The sequence below is a fragment of the Oncorhynchus keta genome, chromosome 28 (genome assembly GCF_023373465.1).
Source record: "Oncorhynchus keta strain PuntledgeMale-10-30-2019 chromosome 28, Oket_V2, whole genome shotgun sequence".
Lineage (NCBI taxonomy): Eukaryota > Metazoa > Chordata > Actinopteri > Salmoniformes > Salmonidae > Oncorhynchus > Oncorhynchus keta.
In genome coordinates this window covers 62,404,077-62,430,369 of record NC_068448.1, presented here as the reverse complement: position 1 = coordinate 62,430,369, position 26,293 = coordinate 62,404,077, and the positions used below count along the sequence as shown (strand labels likewise).

Here is a 26,293-nt window from a genome sequence, read left to right as displayed (position 1 = left end):
ACAGTCTGCACATCATTTGTCATAAACATTCCAAAGAGTTGGGAAAACCTGCAGTCAATTATCTCCAGGCCTGAATTCATAATGTCACCAACATGACAATCTGCACATAGACATGGTATTGACTGACTGCACGATTCCAAGTCAGATCTACTGGGCTGACTGAGTGCTGATACATGTGTGCGTGTGTATGTGTGTGCGTGTGTATGTGTGTGTGTGTGTGTGTGTGTGTGTGTGTGTGTGTGTGTGTGTGTGTGTGTGTGTGTGTGTGTGTGTGTGTGTGTGTGTGTGTGTGTGTGCGTGTGTGTGTGCGTGTGTGTGTGTGTGTGTGTGTGTGTGTGTGTGTGTGTGTGTGTGTGTGTGTGTGTGTGTGTGTGTGTGTGTGTGTGTGTGTGTGTGTGTGTGTGTGTGTGTGTGTGTGTGTGTGTGTGTGTGTGTGTGTGTGTGTGCATGCGTGCTGATGGTATTTGTTAGGTGGATGCCAGAGTACGACTGACACACACACACACACACACACACACACACACACACACACACACACACACACACACACACACACACACACACACACACACACACACACACACACACACCCTTATACATTGCTGAGGCCTCCATGATTTACCTTCGGTGGAAGGATAAATCAACCAGCAGCATTGTAAGAGATGTATACAGTAATAATACAACCCAGTCTAAATCATTTTTATACAGGGCGATTGTGTAAACCCGTTCTTGATCTGCCCCACAAACACACAACCATAACTTGCACACTGCTTTTCAATGGCATCATCTTCGGCATAATACTCTTCGAGTAGCAGCGCATTAGAGGCCACACACAGTGTTCCTCCCTAAACAAGATGAACACGTGTTCAAGGTCATGTATTTACATTACAGACCATAAATACTTGGGTTTAACCCTGCGTTGTCCCAGACAAACGGACTGTATTAAGACCAACACACCATTTATCTCCATTACAACATGTAGACAGCTACAGCAGTTATGGAAATAGAATGGTGCAGATGAATGCTATCGCCAACCCTCAAAGAGTTATACAAAAACAGATGTTGGGAAGATGAATAATTATTCATTTTTAAATATGTACATTTTGAGAGTAAAAATGTTGTTATGGGACTGAAACTCATTGAATGACATTTGAATTCAGGGGAAACAAAAACCCACTGAAACACATTCACACTATTCTGTAGAGTGGGAGGTCTTTGTGAGACCGATCGGGATTAAAACCTGGGTGTCTAGCGTGTTGCAATACTGTGAAAGCCTGCGTGGCTAAAACCTGGGTGTCTAGCGTGTTGCAATACTGTGAAAGCCTGCGTGGCTAAAACCAGGGTGATATCTTGGGGGGACAGTGAGACTCTTCATGTTTCAGCCAAGGTCACTTATCTTGCGAGTGTGGTTACAAACCAGCTCCATTACACATGGTGTCATAAACCAGGGAGAATCATACTGTCACACCCATATTGATAATGTCTGAGTTCGTCTACGGTAGCAATATTGCATGGTTAATGAATAACCTCTGAAATTAACCACAGCTTAGTGGTCAACAGGAACGCATGCGAGTACACACACACACACACACACACACACACACACACACACACACACACACACACACACACACACACACACACACACACACACACACACACCATCTGTGTAAACAGACACACATCACCATGTTGATAGATGCTGCTTCTCACACACAGACACAGACACACACACACACACACACACACACACACACACACACACAATGGTCCATCTGTGTAAACAGACAGTAGGGTGTTACACACACACACATCACCATGTTGATAGATGCTGCTTCTCACCACACTAGACACAGACACACACACACACACACACAGACACAGGCACACACGCACACACGCACACACGCACACATGTAAAGCAACCCCAGACTTTACATTACATTCTAAGTTTAGAGGAAAACCAAAAAGAGAGGCCTGAAGTGTGTGTGTGTTTCTGTCATTTGACTAAGTTGGTAGGTCGGTTGTCTGTCAGTTAGTCTAGAATACATGAACTATATGAACTGTGTGTCCGATGTGAAGTGTGAATCAGTGTGTTTGTAAAATAATGAGAATAAGAATATGATTAAGAATAGAATGATGATATCAGCATCTAAGTCACTGGGTCAGTAAGCAGGCTTTTCAGCTTTTCTCTCTCAAAATGATGTGAGGGCTGAGCCACTGAATAAATGTTGATTCATTTCTAACGGAAGATTATTATCACAGTCAGATTAGAAAGCTGTTTGTTAAAGCCTGGTATGTGCGGTGGAACAGGGATTACACACACACACACACACACACACACACACACACACACACACACACACACACACACACACACACACACACACACACACACACACACACACACACACACACACACACACACACACACACACACACACACACACACACACACACACACACACACACACACACACACACACACACAGAGAGAGAAAGAGTGGTAAAGAGAAATTCAGGGCTGAGCAAACAGCTCAGTGTTCTCTAGACCAGGTGGCGTGTGTGTGTGTGTATTCTCCCCAGGTGTGTCAGTGTGTGAACATTTACTGCTTTCAGGCCCATAATGCATTTCACCGCCTCCAGCTTCTTATCCCAAACTCATATTTCCCCTCAGTCAGACAGAAAGCTGTGTGTGTTGATATTTCTCCTCAGTCAGACAGAAAGCTGTGTGTGTTGATATTTCTCCTCAGTCAGACAGAAAGCTGTGTGTGTTGATATTTCTCCTCAGTCAGACAGAAAGCTGTGTGTGTTGATATTTCCCCTCAGTCAGACAGAAAGCTGTGTGTGTTGATATTTCTCCTCAGTCAGACAGAAAGCTGTGTGTGTTGATATTTCTCCTCAGTCAGACAGAAAGCTGTGTGTGTTGATATTTCTCCTCAGTCAGACAGAAAGCTGTGTGTGTTGATATTTCTCCTCAGTCAGACAGAAAGCTGTGTGTGTTGATATTTCTCCTCAGTCAGACAGAAAGCTGTGTGTGTTGATATTTCTCTTCAGTCAGACAGAAAGCTGTGTGTGTTGATATTTCTCCTCAGTCAGACAGAAAGCTGTGTGTGTTGATATTTCTCCTCAGTCAGACAGAAAGCTGTGTGTGTTGATATTTCTCCTCAGTCAGACAGAAAGCTGTGTGTGTTGATATTTCCCCTCAGTCAGACAGAAAGCTGTGTGTGTTGATATTTCTCCTCAGTCAGACAGAAAGCTGTGTGTGTTGATATTTCTCCTCAGTCAGACAGAAAGCTGTGTGTGTTGATATTTCTCCTCAGTCAGACAGAAAGCTGTGTGTGTTGATATTTCTCCTCAGTCAGACAGAAAGCTGTGTGTGTTGATATTTCTCCTCAGTCAGACAGAAAGCTGTGTGTGTTGATATTTCTCCTCAGTCAGACAGAAAGCTGTGTGTGTTGATATTTCTCCTCAGTCAGACAGAAAGCTGTGTGTGTTGATATTTCTCCTCAGTCAGACAGAAAGCTGTGTGTGTTGATATTTCTCCTCAGTCAGACAGAAAGCTGTGTGTGTTGATATTTCTCCTCAGTCAGACAGAAAGCTGTGTGTGTTGATATTTCTCCTCGGTCAGACAGAAAGCTGTGTGTGTTGATATTTCTCCTCAGTCAGACGGAACGCTGTGCGCGTATGTTGATATTTCCCTCGGTGAGTTAGAACATTTCCCATCACAAACCTAACTCTACTAACTTTCAGGATTGCTTCTACCCAATCTGTTCCACAAACAGTATTCCGGTGGAATAAACACTCGAGTGTGGGCTGTGTGTGTATGTATGTAAGTCCCCCCGGAAAACCACACTGAGATTCCAATCTGTTTGGTTTGTAGCTGCCTCTCTGGAGTGGAGGGTTTTTAAAACAGAAACGTTCTACAGTGAGTGTTCTCTGCTGTGGACAGATGGATGGTGTAAGGCATGAGTAATGGAACACATGGATGGAGGACTGTAGAGGGGCTGTAAACAGGACTGTAGAAGGATTGTAGAGGGATTTTAGAGGGGCTGTAAACGGGACTGTAGAAGGATTGTAGAGGGTCTGTAAACGGGGCTGTAGAAGGATTGTAGAGGGTCTGTAAACGGGACTGTAGAAGGATTGTAGAGGGTCTGTAAACGGGACTGTAGAAGGATTGTAAGAGGGACTGTAGAGGGATTTTAGATGGGCTGCAGAGGGACTGTAGAGGGGCTATAGAGGGGCTGTAGTGTGGCTGAAGAGGGGCTGTAGAGGGATTGCAGAGGGGCTGTAGAGGGGCTGTAGAGGGGCTGTAGAGGGATTGCAGAGGGGCTGTAGAGGGGCTGTAGAGGGATTGTAGAGGGGCTGTAGAGGGGCTGAAGAGGGGCTGTAGAGGGGCTGAAGAGAGGCTGTAGAGGAATTGCAGAGGAATTGCAGAGGGGCTGTAGAGGGGCTGTAGAGGGGCTGAAGAGGGGCTGTAGAGGGATTGTAGAGGGGCTGTAGAGGGGCTGTAGAGGGCTGAAGAGGGGCTGTAGAGGGGCTGTAGAGGGATTGTAGAGGGGCTGTAGAGGGGCTGTAGAGGGATTGCAGAGGGGCTGTAGAGGGGCTGTAGAGGGATTGTAGAGGGGCTGTAGAGGGGCTGAAGAGGGGCTGTAGAGGGGCTGAAGAGAGGCTGTAGAGGAATTGCAGAGGGGCTGTAGAGGGGCTGTAGAGGGGCTGAAGAGGGGCTGTAGAGGGATTGTAGAGGGGCTGTAGAGGGGCTGTAGAGGGGCTGAAGAGGGGCTGTAGAGGGGCTGTAGAGGGATTGTAGAGGGGCTGTAGAGGGGCTGTAGAGGGATTGCAGAGGGGCTGTAGAGGGGCTGTAGAGGGATTGTAGAGGGGCTGTAGAGGGGCTGTAGAGGGGCTGTAGAGGGGCTGTAGAGGGGCTGTAGAGGGGCTGAAGAGGGGCTGTAGAGGGGCTGAAGAGGGATTGCAGAGGAATTGCAGAAGGGCTGTAGAGGGGCTGTAGAGGGGCTGTAGAGGGGCTGTTGCAAGTGTGTGGTTGAGGGTGAGGTCAAAAGGTTGAGGAAAAACTAAAGAACTAATACAATTAATAAAATTAAAAGCAACCATATTCAATGACAATTGTTGGACTATCCAAATGTACTGAAACCCTGATGACTACGCAAATACTGTATTTAACTGTACTAAATCTTTATCTTTGGAGAAAAACTCTCTCACACCCATTGTGGTAACAGACTGTATTGTAGAAAGGTCTGAAGGACTCTTGAACTAACCCTGAGTTGACTGGCCACAGCCTTGGTCCCATTTAAATCTGACGCACTAACACAAGCACACACACACACACACACACACACACACACACACACACACACACACACACACACACACACACACACACACACACACACACACACACACACACACACACACACACACACACACACACACACACACACACACACACACACACACACACACACACACACAGACACACGCACTAACACAAGCACACACACACACACAAACACAGACACACGGGCACGCAATCACAATAAACCCAGCAATTTTAGCTGTGTCCCGCCCTTACTCTCAGAGGTTCCCAAATCCTGATGTTATTTTTACCAATCACTCTCAGCCTCCAGCAGTGTGTGTGTGTGTGTGTGTGTGTGTGTGTGTGTGTGTGTGTGTGTGTGTGTGTGTGTGTGTGTGTGTGTGTGTGTGTGTGTGTGTGTGTGTGTGTGTGTGTGTGTGTGTGTCAGAAAAGGGGGATAACAATCACAGTGAGGACTGATGACTGACACTAGACAGAGCAGTCCTTCACCTACAATACAGAGTTGAAGGGTACCTGTAGCAGTGGGGATATATGTTTGGACACACACACACAAGCAAGCAATTACCTGGGTAACCTTGCCCTGTGGTTTCTGGAGGTATCCCAGAATGAGATGGGAGTTAAAACCATTAAATAATGCCTGGGGGATCTGGCCTCATGGCTTTATAACAGGTGACTCTACCTCCAACCAACAACACACACACACACACACACACAGAGAGAGATAGAGACTCCAGAACTACAGTAGGTCGAGGTCAAGGTCAAATAAAGCTGTGTACGCAGTTAAGGAGAACTTCAGTTAATCAAACTATGAAACCCTGACATGTAATGAAAATGTTTTCTCAGTGGATGCCAAGGTAAAGTCTATGGTAGAGGCCATTTAACCTGACCAGGAAAACATTTTCTGGTTCAGGTCACGTGGTGAGCCAAAACTTAGGACGCAACTTATCAGCAATCCAGAGGATTTTAAATGACTCCTTAGCTGTCAAATCATATACTGATGTTTCATTGTGTTTCTAAAGTATTTTCTCTCCCTCTGTGTTTGAGTGACAATGCACATTTCACACAATCTCATTGGTAAACAGAAGCTTTAGTTTAAACAACTAAAATGGCATTTATATTTGTCTACAGATGGCTCACAGTGATCTCTGACATAGTTTGAAGTATTTCCTGCACAAACTCTGATGTTTTCCAGACATTAGAATGCTTAGGAAATGCCTCGGCATCAAAGTTCCACATTACCTCAAAGACGGACATGTCCATTGACTGAAACTTGGAAAGGAGAAGAGTGTCATCGGAAAGCAGATCAAGGGAGAGAGAAAGAGAGAGGGAGAGAGAGAAGGAGAGAGAGAGGGAGAAACAGGGAGAGAGAGAGGGAGAGAGAAAGAGAGAGGGAGAGAGAGAGGGAGAGAGAAAGAGAGAGGGAGAGAGAGAAGGAGAGAGAGAGGGAGAAACAGGGAGAGAGAGCTGGCCACTATGAAGACCCAGAGGAGTCTACATCAACACACATACAGTTGAAGTCGGAAGTTTACACACACCTTAGCCAAATACATTTAAACACAGTTTTTCACAATTCCTGACATTCAAGCCTAGTAAAAATTCCCTGTCTTAGGTCAGTTAGGATCGCCACTTTCTTTTAAGAATGTGAAATGTCAGAATAATAGTAGAGAGAATTATTTATTTCAGCTTTTATTTCTTTCATCACATTCCCAGTGGGTCAGAAGTTTACATACACTCAATTAGTATTTGGTAGCATTGCTTTTCAATTGTTTAACTTGGGTCAAACTTTTCGGGTAGCCTTCCACCAGCTTCCCACAATAAGTTGGATAAATGTTGGCCCATTCCTCCTGACAGAGCAGGTGTAACTGAGTCAGGTTTGTAGGCCTCCTTGCTCGCACATGCTTTTTCAGTTCTGGTATATTCAGTTCTACACAAACTATCTCATTTGTTCTATGTTTGCTGTCGCGGACAGCTAGAAACCCAAGCATTTTGCTGCACCTGCTTTAGCATCTGCAAATCTGTGTATGCCATTTTATTAAAGTGGAACTGACAGCATTTTAACTACTTTGCAGATATCGAACAAACAGACAATCATAATATCAGTAAAAAATATACATTTCGCAGTTTATGCTACAAAACCAACTTCATAAGACGTTTTAAAAATGTCAATACAATTAAACTAGCAAGGGCAATGATGAAACTAGCAAGGGCAAGTCAGTCATAATGTGGCTAATATGCTAGCCTATTTATTGAAAATACAGAGCTTAACTTTAGCTAGATAGCTAGCTAGTTGACAGGAGGACATCATGTCATTGGAGGAGTGGGTGAGTGACTTTTTCCACTCCTAACATTTAAAGGCGGCTACACAGCCAGAGATAACAGTCGTTCAGCATTTGGTTAGCTAGCAAGAAATGTGAATTGCTTTGGTAGCTAGCTATGCTGAAAAACTATTTTCCAGTTAGCATATCTCTTGCGTTCACAAATTCATTCTGGCTAGCTACCTACTCCGATTTCAGAGCACTCAGTCTCAGTGTGCCAGAGCACAGAATCACTGATGAATTTAAAAACGTGCCACACCCATCGAATATGACCTGTGTCAGTAAACATAAGTTTAAAAAAAGTAATAGTTAGTCACGAACGCTCTAGATAACATCTAAACAGCCTAACCAGCTCTCTTAGGGTGAGTAAAATGGTCAGAGTGAGGTTCTCTTATTTGTGTCTTGAAGCAGCTAGCTAGCAAGCTCGCCAACTTTAGCCAGTTAGCTTGGGTGCTTGGTTAGGACAACAAATGCATTGGCAGGCAAGCTGCAGAAGGACGAGCAGGCTATTCCCCATCGTTTATAAGTGCAATTCTGACAGCCAACAAGCTAAAAAAAAGTTTGAGAGACTTTATCTAATGTTCCTTCGTTAGATTTTAGCTAATCTTGCTCTGGCTAGCATTAGTTGTTGGTCTTGTTGTTCTTGATGTATAAATAGGGGAAAATAGCCTCCATTTCACAAATGTAAGAGGACTCCTGTGGTATTTAGCTACATATTTGCAGAAATCCATTCAAGTGTATTTTATGTCTTTTGCCAAATGTGTTCTAATGATCTAAAGTCACGCTGCTGCAACTTCCTGTAAACACACAGACCAGTTCAAATTGAATGATGCAGGCCCTTGTGGCCTCTGATTGGCTACAGCGCACCGGTCTGCGTAGACTCCGGTCCTGGACGAGACAGATGTTTTTATTAGGTTTTATTTACTGCAGTGTATATTAATTGTCCAAACACACGGCCGCTTCCCCACTCTACATTCCTATCGAATTTTCACAAATGCCTTAGTATACACAATTCCCAAATATTCTAAGAATTTATGAAAACGTGAAAATGACCATAACAAATCAAATGTTATCTGTCACATGCACCGAATACAACAGGTTGCCCTTACTGTGAAATGCTTACTTACAAGCCCTTGACCAACAATGCAGTTTTAAGAAAATAGAGTTAAGAAAATATTTACTAAATAAACTAAAGTAAAAAATACAAAAACACAAAATGTAACACAATAAAATAACAACAAATAGGCTATACACAGGAGATAAAGAGTCAATGTGTGGGGGTACAAGTCTCGACCCGCTCCACTACTGCTTAAGTGCTCACTTGTCAGAAAGCATAAAAAAATGAAATGTCATGTTCTTCCAGGGGGTGTATATGAACAGATTTTAATAAGATTTTATGTTGCTAAAATGCTGTCAGTTCCACTTTACATTTTATTTGGAATAATGCCATGCCTGGAGCAATAACAACACCGACACAAAAATACACTTACCATCAGCAAGTCTGATGTCAATAATCTAAATGTAGATTCTCCTTAAAAGACAGACAACGTGTCCTATATCACAACATTAAAACGGCTCAGTCACAACCCATACAATTTAGAGAGGTCTTTATTGTTGCTGCCTGGTGGTGAGTTGATAACTTGGACAATGAAATGTGAGCCCTCGGTCGACCAATACCATGATACTCTTTCACCAATCTCTCACACACACACACACACACACACACGAACACACACACACAAACACAACACACACACACACACACACACACACACACACACACACACACACACACACACACACACACACACACACACACACACACACACACACACACACACACACACACACACACACACACACACACACACACACACACACACACACCTGGTAATGCTGTGATAAGGGACATAAAGCCGTCTGGCGAGGGATGGTGACATTTTTAAGGCTTTAATTACATGGTTGGCTAACGTGAGCCTAGTAGCTCTCTGGCTGGAAATGACACTATCACTGTCATACACACATGCACACGCACACACGCACACGCACAGTCTATCAGTGTCTCCAGCTGCAGAGAGGAAGAGGATTCTGTCTTTTCTTTCTGTTAGATACAGCGTGGACACAGCTCCAGGGCCTAAGGTGACTGGATTTAATTGAAAAGCAGACAGGAGTGCTACCCGGACTGGCCACTGGTGCTACTGTATGTCTCCTTAAAGTTTAAAGTGTTATTCTAAGGACTTCAGAATGGCAGAACATGTTTCAACCATTGCTTTGTCAAAGTTTGACCTTTTTGGGAGTCGACATATTAAGTACAGTAATCTAATCTATTCTTAGCAGCACTTCAACCAGGCCACAATAGTTACTTTCTTCAAATCCGCATGACAGCAAAGCAAGAAGCAACAGCTGTGCATAAACAATAGCCAAGACATTTGATCAGACGCTCTTATCCAGAGCGACTTACAGGAGGAATTAGGGATTGCTCAAGACTTTTCACCTAGTCGGCTCGGGGATAACCTTTTGGTTACAGGCCCAATGCTTTTAACTGCTAGGCTACCTGCCACCCTATAAGTCGCTGTAAATTGCCATCTGAAAAAACACATTTCTCATTGTCAGTACTGTACACATAAATTAGAGAGTAGAAAAAGTGAACCAACTTCCCGGTTCAATGAAACCAAGATAATAATGTTCCAGAGACACCGCTAGGAGAGGTGAGAAGAGGTGTGAGTTAAGGACTAATAGATCTCTGGTGATGAGGACACTTAGGCTACACTGCCAAATCAACATGTGTGCAAAGCCCGTAACCAGACAAAACTTAAGGAAACAATGTCACCACTGATCATTCTACGATAATCAATCATTTCAATAAGCATTGTTCTACGGCTGGCCATGCTTTCCAACTTGTTCTCAACTGGCCTACCTGGTTAAATAAAGGTGAAATATATATATTTTTTAAAGTACAAATCAGAGTGAGAGAGGGAGAGCACATGAGAATATGTTGCAAAACACAAAATCGCCCACTCGTCTACACATACAGATAATAACAAGTTGACAAACCCCAAATCCAACATAATTATATTCCCCAAAACATAACTCTCACTGTCTCCACACTAGTCCCACAAGAAAGGGTGAATGAGGCTTACTGTACATGTATTACTTACTTACTGTACATGTATTACTTACTTACTGTACATGTATTACTTACTTACTGTACATGTATTACTTACTTACTGTACATGTATTACTTACTTACTGTACATGTATTACTTACTTACTGTACATGTATTACTTACTTACTGTACATGTATTACTTACTTACTGTACATGTATTTTATTTGACCTTTATTTTACCGGACGGGTCAATTGTGAACACATTCTTATTTACAAGGACAGCCTGACAGTATGAGGACCATAAGGCATCTGAAAGCCTTGAGCAGCCCTGATGTGTCACGATACTGAGACTATGTGGAGGGTCAAATCAAATAAGCAATTGGTACCAGTGGAACCAATTAATCACCCCGTGCCTGTGTGTATGTGTGCGCTTGCACAAGCGCAGAGGATATAATTTGTCCTGTTAAAATGTAAAAATACAGACTGGGACAACAGCGCAGAGTGAGTGAGAAAGATAATGAGAAGGAGAGAGATGGAGGGAGAGTCACAGACGGGATAGGAGAGACATTCGAACAGGACAGAGACTAAGCAGAGCGTGTGGGTGTTCTCCTCAGGACATGAGGAGACCGTGAAGGAGAGGAATGGAGACAGAGCCTAGAGGCATCCGATCTGATCACGTCCCAACTAGACCGGGGAAAACAGATGTACAGGACTTTTTTTGTCTCCTGTTAGCTGGTGTGTGTGTCTGTGTGTCTGTGTGTGTCGGTGTGTCTGTATGTGCCTGCATGTCTGCCTGCGTGGGGTTGTCTGATGACTGGGAGATCTGGAAGAGGATGACAGCAGTTTGGTGAATTGTTTTCCACAGACAAGGATTTAGTTAAATCAGGATTGTACATTTTCTAATCATAGCTTGGTGTCTGACTTCTGCCCTAGTCTCAACCCGTAGGTACTTCTTGTAACTTGATCTGAAAGGATTGAGTATAGGCATAAGCAAGCTGGAGAATAATTCCTCCCAGCCTTCCATACAAAATAATTACAATATTCCTCATCTCTTCCGCTCAGATCTGGAAGACGTGCCTAGGGCCAAGGGAGTATAGGGACTGGCATTGGGCATTTGACTCCTAATTGGCCAACTAAAAAAAGAGGAGAGCCTTTGATCTGAGCGTCACCTCCCTCTTTTTCGGCTCCCTCCCTTCTTTCTGCTCCCTGCTAGGATGGATAGAAACAGTGCAGATAATGAGATCTGAATCTCAACTACCGTTAGTGAAAGTAAGAGCAGTGTCACGTGCTCACTCGTAGAGTCCCAAATCTCACAGGTTTCCTTTGGCGCAGATTGCACATTTAGGCCTGAATTTTATCTTGAGTAAAGCATGTGCAGCTAAAATATGTAAAGTCAATTGTTTAAGTGAATGACTGAAGTCTTCGAATTGAGCATGTGTATCTGAGGTTTGACCACAGTCCTAAGAGAACCTGTACAAAGAGGGACAAAGGTTCCGTACAATGTGATGTGCCATTAAACAAGTAGCCCAGAAACTTTAGACCAACAACACAGAAATCTTGACCAATATACTCTCTGTGATTTATCGGCTTCTTCCTCATATCGGTCTTCTGGCAGTATATTAGATGAAGTTCATTAAAGAGGAGGAGGGAGAGGAGGAAGGGGGAAGGAAGGGGGAGGAGAATGAGGACGAGGAGTCTGACACATATGGACAGTAAATGACACATGACTTCCCTACTGGGTCCTCTGAGACGTGTCTTAATAATGACACACTGATTAGCTCTCTATCTCTCCTGAGCCAGTAATAAAGTACAGTAGAGTTAGAGATTCAAAATGGCCTCCTTACTAATAAGCTCATTTACATCCCTGAGAGGAGAGTAAATAAATCAGATAATTTGCGATTGCAGGGTCTTTGAAATTCCACACGTTTAGAAAAGCACATTTCTTAGGACACCAAGGCTTGGTGATTATGATACTATAGGGAGAAGGTAATTGTGTTTCTTCCCCTCCTTTCTAAGAGCTGATGTATTCTTCCCCTGAGAGAAAGCAGAGTGTTTTTGAAGTATCACAACAAACCAATTTATCCTTCCACAGACCTATACCTATGCTGAATGGTAAACCATGAAACGGTAGAACATTAAGGTGAAAAACAAGGACAACGCAGCGCCGCTATTTTTGAATAGGTAAATCATGTAGAACCTGATGAAGTACTGTAGGCCTACAACGAGTGGTGGTGATGGGTTGAAAACTAATACCTCAAATAAATCTCAATAAAAGAGGTCCTCCCGTCTTTAATAAGAGATTGGTAGAACTCGCGTATAGCGAGATGGTTAGGGTCCACTCACGGGCAACAACCTCCTGTCACCTGCCGGTAGATGTTCGATCATGTTGGGCTTTAAAGATCTCCAATGGCTTTTCCTCCAGGGAGAACCTTCAAAGGCGGACTTTTGTTTCATGCTGTCCATCCTTTGTTTTATAGATGTATTCTGTATGCTCATCTTTTCACCGCTGCAACCAAAGTGGCCAGCGAGGGGAACATAAACATTTACATCACAGCCAAACCATATAGATATGGAGCTGATGATGGGAAGTACATGATGGTGATGATGGGAAGTACATCCTACACCTCGACAACCTACGCTTCTATTAACACTACACAGTTAAAAACCTACGCTTCTATTAACACTACACAGTTAAAAACCTACGCTTCTATTAACACTACACAGTTAAAAACCTACGCTTCTATTAACACTACACAGTTAAAAACCTACACTTCTATTAACACTACACAGTTAAAAACCTACACTTCTATTAACACTACACAGTTAAAAACCTACACTTCTATTAACACTACACAGTTAAAAACCTACGCTTCTATTAACACTACACAGTTAAAAACCTACGCTTCTATTAACACTACACAGTTAAAAACCTACGCTTCTATTAACACTACACAGTTAAAAACCTACGCTTCTATTAACACTACACAGTTAAAAACCTACACTTCTATTAACACTACACAGTTAAAAACCTACGCTTCTATTAACACTACACAGTTAAAAACCTACGCTTCTATTAACACTACACAGTTAAAAACCTACGCTTCTATTAACACTACACAGTTAAAAACCTACGCTTCTATTAACACTACACAGTTAAAAACCTACACTTCTATTAACACTACACAGTTAAAAACCTACGCTTCTATTAACACTACACAGTTAAAAACCTACACTTCTATTAACACTACACAGTTAAAAACCTACGCTTCTATTAACACTACACAGTTAAAAACCTACGCTTCTATTAACACTACACAGTTAAAAACCTACGCTTCTATTAACACTACACAGTTAAAAACCTACGCTTCTATTAACACTACACAGTTAAAAACCTACACTTCTATTAACACTACACAGTTAAAAACCTACGCTTCTATTAACACTACACAGTTAAAAACCTACACTTCTATTAACACTACACATTTAAAAACCTACGCCTCTATTAACACTACACAGTTAAAAACCTACGCTTCTATTAACACTACACAGTTAAAAACCTACGCTTCTATTAACACTACACAGTTAAAAACCTACGCTTCTATTAACACTACACAGTTAAAAACCTACGCTTCTATTAACACTACACAGTTAAAAACCTACGCTTCTATTAACACTACACAGTTAAAACCCTACGCTTCTATTAACACTACACAGTTAAAAACCTACACTTCTATTAACACTACACAGTTAAAAACCCACGCTTCTATTAACACTACACAGTTAAAAACCTACACTTCTATTAACACTACACAGTTAAAACCCTACGCTTCTATTAACACTACACAGTTAAAAACCTACACTTCTATTAACACTACACAGTTAAAAACCTACGCTTCTATTAACACTACACAGTTAAAAACCTACGCTTCTATTAACACTACACAGTTAAAAACCTACACTTCTATTGACACTACACAGTTAAAAACCTACACTTCTATTAACACTACACAGTTAAAAACCTACGCTTCTATTGACACTACACAGTTAAAAACCTACACTTCTATTGACACTACACAGTTAAAAACCTACACTTCTATTAACACTACACAGTTAAAAACCTACGCTTCTATTAACACTACACAGTTAAAAACCTACGCTTCTATTGACACTACACAGTTAAAAACCTACACTTCTATTAACACTACACAGTTAAAAACCTACGCTTCTATTAACACTACACAGTTAAAAACCTACGCTTCTATTAACACTACACAGTTAAAAACCTACACTTCTATTGACACTACACAGTTAAAAACCTACACTTCAGCCGACATCATGTCCAAAAGATCCAGACCACACACCCTGTGCCCTCATGTCCCCATCATTATATCTGTGACATCAATGACAGTCGTTACGGACACGCTAAGGTCATCAGAGGTACCTGTTTGTCCTTCTCACAGCTCGTTAGCCAGCGCGACAAAGCCATCGCTACAGAGGAAAGGTTGTCTTTGAAAGCTTGCTAGCGGGAACATCAGTGTAAATGTCAATGTGAAGGTCAAGCGACTGGGGGAAGTTGGGGAGAGAGGTGATGGGGGACCCAGTGAAGTGGAGTGTGATGTTCGTGCTCCAATTGAGTGAAAATGCCCCAAGAGAGCACAGATGGTAAAAAAGAAATCGTCCTTAAACACAACTCATTTGAGTTTGTTTCTAAATGTTTGTGGTGTGTGTAAAGATAGCCACTTGTAATTACAGAAACGGCAAAACCGATATCACTGTTGTAAACAGCCATGTAACGTCACGTTTCAAGAGCCGATCCAAGAAGCTTTGATAGAATACGATGTCAAAGAGTAAACAATCAATAGAAATTCCATTTCCACTGTCAGGATATTGAGGACAGAAAGCATCTATCAAACGTTAGAGTGAGAGAAAAAATGAAGCCAAAAGTGATTTCCTAAGAGGGTAGGGTTATTAATGTTTTCTCTTCAGGCAGTTCACACCCCACCCTTATCTAATCAGGACCCACTATAACACATCACTTCCGATCTGTCTGATCAATCCCACACTCCCCCTGACACAGGACACATCAGACAGACAGATACAGGACATACTAAACCTTTAATCTACTGTACTGGAGAGTAGTGAATCATCTGCATCACACACACGCACACGCACACACGCACGCACGAGCCTGGAGTGGGGTTGCTGAACACCACCCGCATGATCACAGACTTTAGGCTTCCAACTCATATCATTAATAGAGCCTTTTAAAGATTAGGCTAAATGTTGTGAATATTTGATCGCTTTTAAACAGCAGACAGCTTATAGCAGGTCTTCAGGGTACAACAGCACTTCTCCAAAATACAGGCAACATGAAAGGAGATTCTCCTAATTGAACTAAATGCATGTTGTACGAATTACAAAGCACTGTGATAATTTGTCGGCGACGCCTCCCTACACAGACAGACACAGACACTCAATTCAACTGGGATGAGAGAGAAGGAGAAAGGGAGAGAGGGAGAGAAAGTGCAAAAGACCGAGACAGAAACAGAGAGAGAGAGAGAAACAGAGAGAAACAGAGAGAAAAAGAGAGAGAGCGAGAAAGACAAGACGAAGAGGAAATTCATTCAGTGAATAGGTGTAACATATCCTGTCTGCATGTGTGAGACGCTAGATAACAAGCCCCTGTAAATCCTTTACAAAACTGATTACAAGGCTGTCTGTCTGTCTGGGCCAGATCAACCCCAACAACATATCAAACCGTTTAGCCCAGCTGTAAACTACTGCTATACATAGCAGTTCATCTGTGTTTTACATTCCTGCCATTCAGACAACAAAACCATGCAGTCTGTGTGTGTGTGTTTGTGTGTGTGTGTGTTCTGATCCTAAACCCGGACTACACCAGGTGTTTGAGTGTCCCAGGGCTTTGTATATCTGTCTGATGAGACTAGAGGGAAACGTCAACACATCCCAAATCAACAACTGCTGAAGACTCTTCTTCACGCCCAGTCCTGTGGGGGCTTTTGTTCTCGCCCAGCATTAACATACTTTGATTCAGCACTTGATTCAGCCAATCAAGGTCTTGATGAGTAGCTGATTGGTTGAGCCAGGTGTGTTAGTGCTGGGCTGGAACAAACACTCCCACACCTTGGGGGTCTACCAAACATCATATATCATCACAACTGAACAACTCTGTCAAAACAACACACAGCTAAATCAACACAAACCCTGAATGAAGATGGGTGTTGGTATGGCATGTCTCCATTTCGTCAGGTCTCCTTGCAAAATATACATTCCAGCCCCAGTTTGTCTCCCTGCTAAATATACATTCCAGTCCAGCCCAGCCGACCTAATCAGCGATGCCTTTGATGCTATGTTTCCCTTCAAAGGAAGATGCCATCACTTTCAACTCTAACTCCAATGTATTAATTCAACATCTATCTTTAGCATGTAATGCCCCATATTGCCAGAGAGAAAAACTATGTATATTCATGATAGTCAAACTACAACACACCTGAGTCTCTACTCTTCTCTTCCTCTTTCCCACTATATCTCTTCTCTCCTCCCTTTCTCTTAATCTCCTTTTCTGTCTCTGTCTTTGTCATTCTCATTCTCTCGGTCTCTTTCTTTCTCTCCCTCTCTTTATCTCCTGGCCTTGGCGACTGACCTAAATCTCCCTAGATTAGGCCAATAAATTAATTTGGAAAATAACTCCAAGTACCCGTCATATAGAGAGGAGCAGGCGGTGAAGGGGTGAGTGTGGAAGGAGAGGTGAGGAGAGGGAGAGAGGAGCAGGGGGTGAAGGGGTGAGTGTGGAAGGAGAGGTGAGGAGAGGGAGAGAGGAGCAGGGGGTGAAGGGGTGAGTGTGGAAGGAGAGGTGAGGAGAGGGAGAGAGGAGCAGGGGGTGAAGGGGTGAGTGTGGAAGGAGAGGTGAGGAGAGGGAGAGAGGAGCAGGGGGTGAAGGGGTGAGTGTGGAAGGAGAGGTGAGGAGAGGGAGAGAGGAGCAGGGGGTGAAGGGGTGAGTGTGGAAGGAAACATGAGGGGAGGGAGAGAGGAGCAGGGGGTGAAGGGGTGAGTGTGGAAGGAGAGGTGAGGAGAGGGAGAGAGGAGCAGGGGGTGAAGGGGTGAGTGTGGAAGGAGAGGTGAGGAGAGGGAGAGAGGAGCAGGGGGTGAAGGGGTGAGTGTGGAAGGAGAGGTGAGGAGAGGGAGAGAGGAGCAGGGGGTGAAGGGGTGAGTGTGGAAGAAGAGGTGAGGAGAGGGAGAGAGGAGCAGGGGGTGAAGGGGTGAGTGTGGAAGGAGAGGTGAGGAGAGGGAGAGAGGAGCAGGGGGTGAAGGGGTGAGTGTGGAAGGAGAGGTGAGGAGAGGGAGAGAGGAGCAGGGGGTGAAGGGGTGAGTGTGGAAGGAGAGGTGAGGAGAGGGAGAGAGGAGCAGGGGGTGAAGGGGTGAGTGTGGAAGGAGAGGTGAGGAGAGGGAGAGAGGAGCAGGGGGTGAAGGGGTGAGTGTGGAAGGAGAGGTGAGGAGAGGGAGAGAGGAGCAGGGGGTGAAGGGGTGAGTGTGGAAGGAGAGGTGAGGAAGGGAGAGAGGAGCAGGGGTGAAGGGGTGAGTGTGGAAGGAGAGGTGAGGAGAGGGAGAGAGGAGCAGGGGTGAAGGGGTGAGTGTGGAAGGAGAGGAGGAGAGGGAGAGTGGAGCAGGGGGTGAAGGGGTGAGTGTGGAAGGAAAGGTGAGGAGAGGGAGAGAGGAGCAGGGGGTGAAGGGGTGAGTGTGGAAGGAGAGGTGAGGAGAGGGAGAGAGGAGCAGGGGTGAAGGGGTGAGTGTGGAAGGAGAGGTGAGGAGAGGGAGAGAGGAGCAGGGGGTGAAGGGGTGAGTGTGGAAGGAGAGGTGAGGAAAGGGAGAGAGGAGCAGGGGGTGAAGGGGTGAGTGTGGAAGGAGAGGTGAGGGGAGGGAGAGAGGAGCAGGGGTGAAGGGGTGAGTGTGGAAGGAGAGGTGAGGAAGGGAGAGAGGAGCAGGGGGTGAAGGGGTGAGTGTGGAAGGAGAGAGGTGAGGAGAGGGAGAGAGGAGCAGGGGGTGAAGGGGTGAGTGTGGAAGGAGACGTGAGGAGAGGGAGAGAGGAGCAGGGGGTGAAGGGGTGAGTGTGGAAGGAGAGGTGAGGAGAGGGAGAGAGGAGCAGGGGGTGAAGGGGTGAGTGTGGAAGGAGAGGTGAGGAGAGGGAGAGAGGAGCAGGGGGTGAAGGGGTGAGTGTGGAAGGAGAGGTGAGGAAAGGGAGAGAGGAGCAGGGGGTGAAGGGGTGAGTGTGGAAGGAGAGGTGAGGGGAGGGAGAGAGGAGCAGGGGTGAAGGGGTGAGTGTGGAAGGAGAGGTGAGGAGAGGGAGAGAGGAGCAGGGGGTGAAGGGGTGAGTGTGGAAGGAGAGGTGAGGAGAGGGAGAGAGGAGCAGGGGGTGAAGGGGTGAGTGTGGAAGGAGAGGAGGAGAGGGAGAGTGGAGCAGGGGGTGAAGGGGTGAGTGTGGAAGGAGAGGTGAGGAGAGGGAGAGAGGAGCAGGGGGTGAAGGGGTGAGTGTGGAAGGAGAGGAAGAGAGGGAGAGTGGAGCAGGGGGTGAAGGGGTGAGTGTGGAAGGAGAGGAAGAGAGGGAGAGAGGAGCAGGGGGTGAAGGGGTGAGTGTGGAAGGAGAGGTGAGGAAGGGAGAGAGGAGCAGGGGGTGAAGGGGTGAGTGTGGAAGGAGAGGAGGAGAGGGAGAGTGGAGCAGGGGGTGAAGGGGTGAGTGTGGAAGGAGAGGTGAGGAGAGGGAGAGAGGAGCAGGGGTGAAGGGGTGAGTGTGGAAGGAAAGGTGAGGAGAGGGGGAGAGAGGAGCCGGGGGTGAAGGGGTGAGTGTGGAAGGAGAGGTGAGGAGAGGGAGAGAGGAGCAGGGGTGAAGGGGTGAGTGTGGAAGGAGAGGTGAGGAGAGGGAGAGAGGAGCAGGGGGTGAATGGGTGAGTGTGGAAGGAGAGGAGGAGAGGGAGAGTGGAGCAGGGGGTGAAGGGGTGAGTGTGGAAGGAGAGGTGAGGAGAGGGAGAGAGGAGCAGGGGGTGAAGGGGTGAGTGTGGAAGGAGAGGAAGAGAGGGAGAGTGGAGCAGGGGGTAAAGGGGTGAGTGTGGAAGGAGAGGTGAGGAGAGGGAGAGAGGAGGAGGGGGTGAAGAGGTGAGTGTGGAAGGAGAGGAGGAGAGGGAGAGTGGAGCAGGGGGTGAAGGGGTGAGTGTGGAAGGAGAGGAGAGGAGAGGAGCAGGGGGTGAAGGGGTGAGTGTGGAAGGAGAGGTGAGGAGAGGAGCAGGGGGTGAAGGGGTGAGTGTGGAAGGAGAGGTGAGGAGAGGGAGAAAGGAGCGGGGGGTGAAGGGGTGAGTGTGGAAGGAGAAGTGAGGAGAGGAGCAGGGGGTGAAGGGGTGAGTGTGGAAGGAGAGGTGAGGAGAGGGAGAAAGGAGCAGGGGGTGAAGGGGTGAGTGTGGAAGGAGAGGTGAGGAGAGGAGCAGGGGGTGAAGGGGTGAGTGTGGAAGGAGAAGTGAGGAGAGGGAGAGAGGAGCAGGGGGTGAAGGGGTGAGTGTGGAAGGAGAGGAGGAGAGGGAGAGTGGAGCAGGGGGTGAAGGGGTAAGTGTGGAAGGAGAGGTGAGGAGAGGGAGAGAGGAGCAGGGGGTGAAGAGGTGAGTGTGGAAGGAGAGGTGAGGAGAGGGAGAGTGGAGCAGGGGGTGAAGGGGTGAGTGTGGAAGGAGAGGAAGAGAGGGAGAGTGGAGCAGGGGGTAAAGGGGTGAGTGTGGAAGGAGAGGTGAGGAGAGGGAGAGAGGAGGAGGGGGTGAAGAGGTGAGTGTGGAAGGAGAGGAGGAGAGGGAGAGTGGAGCAGGGGGTAAAGGGGTGAGTGTGGAAGGAGAGGTGAGGAGAGGGAGAGAGGAGTAGGGGGTGAAGAGGTGAGTGTGGAAGGAGAGGAGGAGAGGGAGAGTGGAGCAGGGGGTGAAGGGGTGAGTGTGGAAGGAGAGGTGAGGAGAGGGAGAGAGGAGCAGAAATGAAGGGGTGAGTGTGGAAGGAGGCATGAGGAGAGGGAGAGAGGAGCAGGGGATGAAGGGGTGAGTGTGGAAGGAGAGGTGAGGAGAGGAGCAGGGGGTGAAGTGGTGAGTGTGGAAGGAGAGGTGAGGAGAGGGAGAAAGGAGCAGGGGGTGAAGGGGTGAGTGTGGAAGGAGAAGTGAGGAGAGGAGCAGGGGGTGAAGGGGTGAGTGTGGAAGGAGAGGTGAGGAGAGGGAGAAAGGAGCGGGGTGAAGGGGTGAGTGTGGAAGGAGAGGTGAGGAGAGGTGAGGAGAGGAGCAGGGGGTGAAGGGGTGAGTGTGGAAGGAGAGGTGAGGAGAGGGAGAGAGGAGCAGGGGGTGAAGGGGTGAGTGTGGAAGGAGAGGTGAGGAGAGGGAGAGAGGAGCAGGGGGTGAAGGGGTGAGTGTGGAAGGAGAGGTGAGGAGAGGGAGAGAGGAGCAGGGGGTGAAGGGGTGAGTGTGGAAGGAGAGGTGAGGAGAGGGAGAGAGGAGCAGGGGGTGAAGGGGTGAGTGTGGAAGGAGAGGTGAGGAGAGGGAGAGAGGAGCCGGGGGTGAAGGGGTGAGTGTGGAAGGAGAGGTGAGGGAGAGAGGAGCAGGGGGTGACGGGGTGAGTGTGGAAGGAGAGGTGAGGAGAGGGAGAGAGGAGCAGGGGGTGAAGGGGTGAGTGTGGAAGGAGAGGTGAGGAGAGGGAGAGAGGAGCCGGGGGTGAAGGGGTGAGTGTGGAAGGAGAGGTGAGGGAGAGAGGAGCAGGGGGTGACGGGGTGAGTGTGGAAGGAGAGGTGAGGAGAGGGAGAGAGGAGCAGGGGGTGAAGGGGTGAGTGTGGAAGGAGAGGTGAGGAGAGGGAGAGAGGGGCAGGGGGTGAAGAGGTGAGAGTGTCTTGCTATAAAGAGCACCTGGGATAACACAGTGGAGCAGCAGCAGCCCTGGGCCCCTGAGTCCATGTGTGTGATTGTAGGGTAGGAGCAGATGTCTGTCTAGAGAAGGAGAGTGTTTTTGTCTTTGTGTCAGTTTAACCACACTGGAGTGTGGTATCGGTGTGACTGTGGGTGCAGAGTTACAGTTTAACAGTGGAGTTTTACTGGTCTAAAGTTGTCTACCTGTATGGACTTACCCCTTCTCCCCTCTGCTGATAACACACAAGTTCATCATCATCATCATCATCATCATTCTATTATCATACTGTGGTTGATGTCTAAAGAGGATACTTATAACCATGACCAACGCTGAGCTGTATGTGGACAAAGACGTATACCAGATGTATTAGTATGTGTGTCATATCTTATATCTCCTGTCGAGGTCTGCTGTATGATTTACATGCTGAAACCTGCTATATGTCTGAAACGCGGATTATATTTTAGTAGATGGCTGTTTTGGATCTCTCTCTTTGTGTGTGTGTGCGTGTGTATGTGTGTCAGACAGACAAATACTACCAGAACCCACTGGATTCTCCAATTATATTGAAGGACCTATAGGACAAAATACAAACCCTCCAACCCAAAAAGTGTTGATGGTATCCTAAATGAAATGATGAAATATACAGACCACAGATTACAATTGGCTATACTTAAACTCTTTATCATCATCCTCAGCTCTGGCATCTTCCCCAATATTTGGAACCAAGGACTGATCACACCAATCCACAATAACTACCGTGGGATATGCGTCAACAGCAACCTTGGGAAATGCCTCTCTATTATCATTAATAGCAGACTCAAGTGAAAACAATGTACTGAGCAAATGTCAAATTGGCTTTTTACCAAATTACCTTATGACAGACCACGTATTCACACTGCACACCCTAATTGACAAACAAACAAACGAAAACAAAGGCAAAGTCTTCTCATGCTCTGCTATACAAATTGATGGAACGTGGTGTTGGGGGAAAACATACAACATTATAAAATCCATGAACACAAACAACAAGTGTGCGGTAAAAGTTGGCAAAAACACACACATTTCTTTCCACAGGGCCGTGGGGTGAAACATGTCAACGAATTGGCAAGGGCACCAGAACAGTCTGCAACACTCAGCCTCACCCAACTAGAATCTGAAGTCAAATGTCTACTGTTTGTTGATGATCTGGTGCTTCTGTCCCCAAATAAGGAGGGCCTACAGCAGCACTTAGATCTTCTGCACAGATTCTGTCAGACCTGGGCCCTGACAGTAAATCTCAGTAAGGCAAAAATAATGGTGTTCCAAAAAGGTCCAGTTGCCAGGACCACAAATACAAATTCCATCTAGACCCTGTTGCCCTAGAGCACACAAAAAACTATACATACCTTGGCCTAAACATCAGCGACACAGGTAACTTCCACAAAGCTCTGAACGATCTGAGAGACAAGGTAAGAAGGGCCTTCTATGCTATCAAAAAGAACATCAAATTTGACATACCAATTAGGATCTGGATAAAAATACTTGAATCAGTTATACAACCCATTGCCATTTATGGTTGTGAGGTCTGGGGTCCGCTCACCAACAAAGAATTCACAAAATGGGCCAAACATCAAATTAAACATAAAACACCAAATAATGGATGCAGAGGTAAATTAAGCCAATACCTCCAGAAAAGAGCCTTTAAATTCTACAACCACCTAAAAGGAAGCGATTCCCAAACCTTCCATTACAAAACCATCAGCTACAGACAGACGAACCTGGAGAAGAGTCCCCTAAGCAAGCTGGTCCTCTGTTCACAAACACAAACACAAACACAACCCACAGAGCCCCAGGACAGCAACACAATAAGACCCAACCAAATCATGAGAAAACAAAAAGATAATTACCTGACACATTGAAATAAAACTGAGCAAACTAGAATGCTTTTTGGCCCTAAACAGAGAGTACATTTTGGCAGAATATCTGACCACTGTGACTGACCCAAAATTAAGGAAAGCTATGTACAGACTCAGTGAGCATAGCCTTGCTATTGAGAAAGGTCAGACCTGGCTCTCAACAGAAGACAGGCTATGTGCACACTGCCCACAAAATTAGGTGGAAACTGAGCTTTCCCTCAGATTACACAGACCCACAAATAATTAAAAAACAAATCCAATTTTGATAAACTCACATATCTATTGGGTGAAATACCACAGTGTGCAATCACAGCAGCAATATTTGTGCTCTGTTGCCACAAGAAAAGGGCAACCAGTGAAGAACAAACACCATTGTAAATACAACCCATATTTATGTTTATTTATTTTTGATTTTGTACTTTAACTATTTGCACATCGTTACAACACTGTAAAAAGACACAATATGACATTTGAAAGAGAGAGAGACAGAGACACAGAGAGAGAGAGAGAGAGAGAGAGAGAGAGAGAGAGAGAGAGAGAGAGAGAGAGAGAGAGAGAGAGAGAGAGAGAGAGAGAGAGAGAGAGAGAGAGAGAGAGAGAGAGAGAGAGAGAGAGAGAAGGCCCAAAATGAGCAGAGAGATGAGAAGGAAGTTGAGAGGTGGAGGACAAAGAAATAAGAAGGAAGATAGAGGAGAGGAGAGATGAGGGGAGGAGGAGAGGAGAGATGAGCGGAGGGGAGGAGGAGAGGAGAGATGAGGAGAGGAGAGATGAGGGGAGGAGGAGAGGAGAGATGAGCGGAGGGGAGGAGGAGAGGAGAGATGAGGGGAGGAGGAGAGGAGAGATGAGGGGAGGAGGAGAGGAGAGATGAGCGGAGGGGAGGAGGAGAGGAGAGATGAGGGGAGGAGGAGAGGAGAGATGAGGGGAGGAGGAGAGGAGAGATGAGGGGAGGAGGAGAGGAGAGATGAGCGGAGGGGAGGAGGAGAGGAGAGATGAGGGGAGGAGGAGAGGAGAGATGAGGGGAGGGGAGGAGGAGAGGAGAGATGAGGGGAGGAGGAGAGGAGAGATGAGGGGAGGAGGAGAGGAGAGATGAGGGGAGGAGGAGAGGAGAGATGAGCGGAGGGGAGGAGGAGAGGAGAGATGAGGGGAGGAGGAGAGGAGAGATGAGGGGAGGAGGAGAGGAGAGATGAGCGGAGGGGAGGAGGAGAGGAGAGATGAGGAGAGGAGAGATGAGGGGAGGGGAGGAGGAGAGGAGGGTGAGAGTGACTGTGAATGGAAAAAAGTTTGACTAGAGGGCAGGTCTCCACACAGAAAACAAAGTTAGACTAGAGGGAAGGTCTCCACACAGAAAACAAAGTTAGACTAGAGGGATGGTCTCCACACAGAAAACAAAGTTAGACTAGAGGGCAGGTCTCCACACAGAAAACAAAGTTAGACTAGAGGGAAGGTCTCCACACAGAAAACAAAGTTAGACTAGAGGGATAGTCTCCACACAGAAAACAAAGTTAGACTAGAGGGCAGGTCTCCACACAGAAAACAAAGTTAAGACTAGAGGGAAGGTCTCCACACAGAAAACAAAGTTAAGACTAGAGGAAAGGTCTCCACACAGAAAACAAAGACTAGAGGGAAGGTCTCCACACAGAAAACAAAGTTAAGACTAGAGGGAAGGTCTCCACACAGAAAACAAAGTTAAGACTAGAGGGAAGGTCTCCACACAGAAAACAAAGTTAAGACTAGAGGAAAGGTCTCCACACAGAAAACAAAGACTAGAGGGAAGGTCTCCACACAGAAAACAAAGACTAGAGGGAAGGTCTCCACACAGAAAACAAAGACTAGAGGGAAGGTCTCCACACAGAAAACAAAGACTAGAGGGAAGGTCTCCACACAGAAAACAAAGTTAGAGGACAGTGGGAAAGTGAGGCAGACCAAGGGTGAGACCAGGGGTGAGACAGACCGGGGGTGAAGCAGACCAGGGGTGAGGCAGACCAGGGGTGAGGCAGACCGGGGGTGAGGCAGACCGGTGGTGAGGCAGACCGGGGGTGAGGCAGACCAGGGGTGAGGCAGACCAGGGGTGAGACAGACCGGGGGTGAGGCAGACCAGGGGTGAGGCAGACCAAGGGGTGAGGCAGACCGGGGGTGAGGCAGACCGGGGGTGAGGCAGACCAGGGGTGAGGCAGACCGGGGGTGAGGCAGACCAGGGGTGAGGCAGACCAGGGGTGAGGCAGACCAGGGGTGAGGCAGACCAGGGGTGAGGCAGACCGGGGGTGAGGCAGACCAGGGGTGAGGCAGACCAAGGGTGAGACCAGGGGTGAGACAGACCGGGGGTGAGGCAGACCAGGGGTGAGGCAGACCAGGGGTGAGGCAGACCGGGGGTGAGGCAGACCGGGGGTGAGGCAGACCGGGGATGAGGCAGAGCAGGGGTGAGGCAGACCGGGGGTGAAGCAGACCGGCGGTCGGACATACGCAGCTGGATAAGCAAGAGTTACTTTCTACACTGAATGGAAACACCATGAGAAACGGTGGTTATTTGGACGAGCCTGAACCTACAGTTCCTGAAGCCATAATGCAAGCTGCCTCACTCCTTTTCTCTCTCTCTTGCTATACACAGAAGCACAACAGTTATAAATACCTACAGGGTATACGGTTTAAGATACTATTACAGTTTATTTCTAGAATGCCAGAATAGGTATTTTGTCCAATTAAGGGAAAAAACA

General features: G+C 46.5%; 1 protein-coding gene across 2 annotated transcripts in view; it reads right to left on the bottom strand.

Annotated features, from left to right (window-relative positions):
- The window catches only part of sema5a (sema domain, seven thrombospondin repeats (type 1 and type 1-like), transmembrane domain (TM) and short cytoplasmic domain, (semaphorin) 5A), a 205,228-nt gene that overhangs the window by 147,393 nt on the left and 31,542 nt on the right, over positions 1-26,293 (bottom strand). The gene's annotated exons all lie outside the window — the stretch shown is intronic.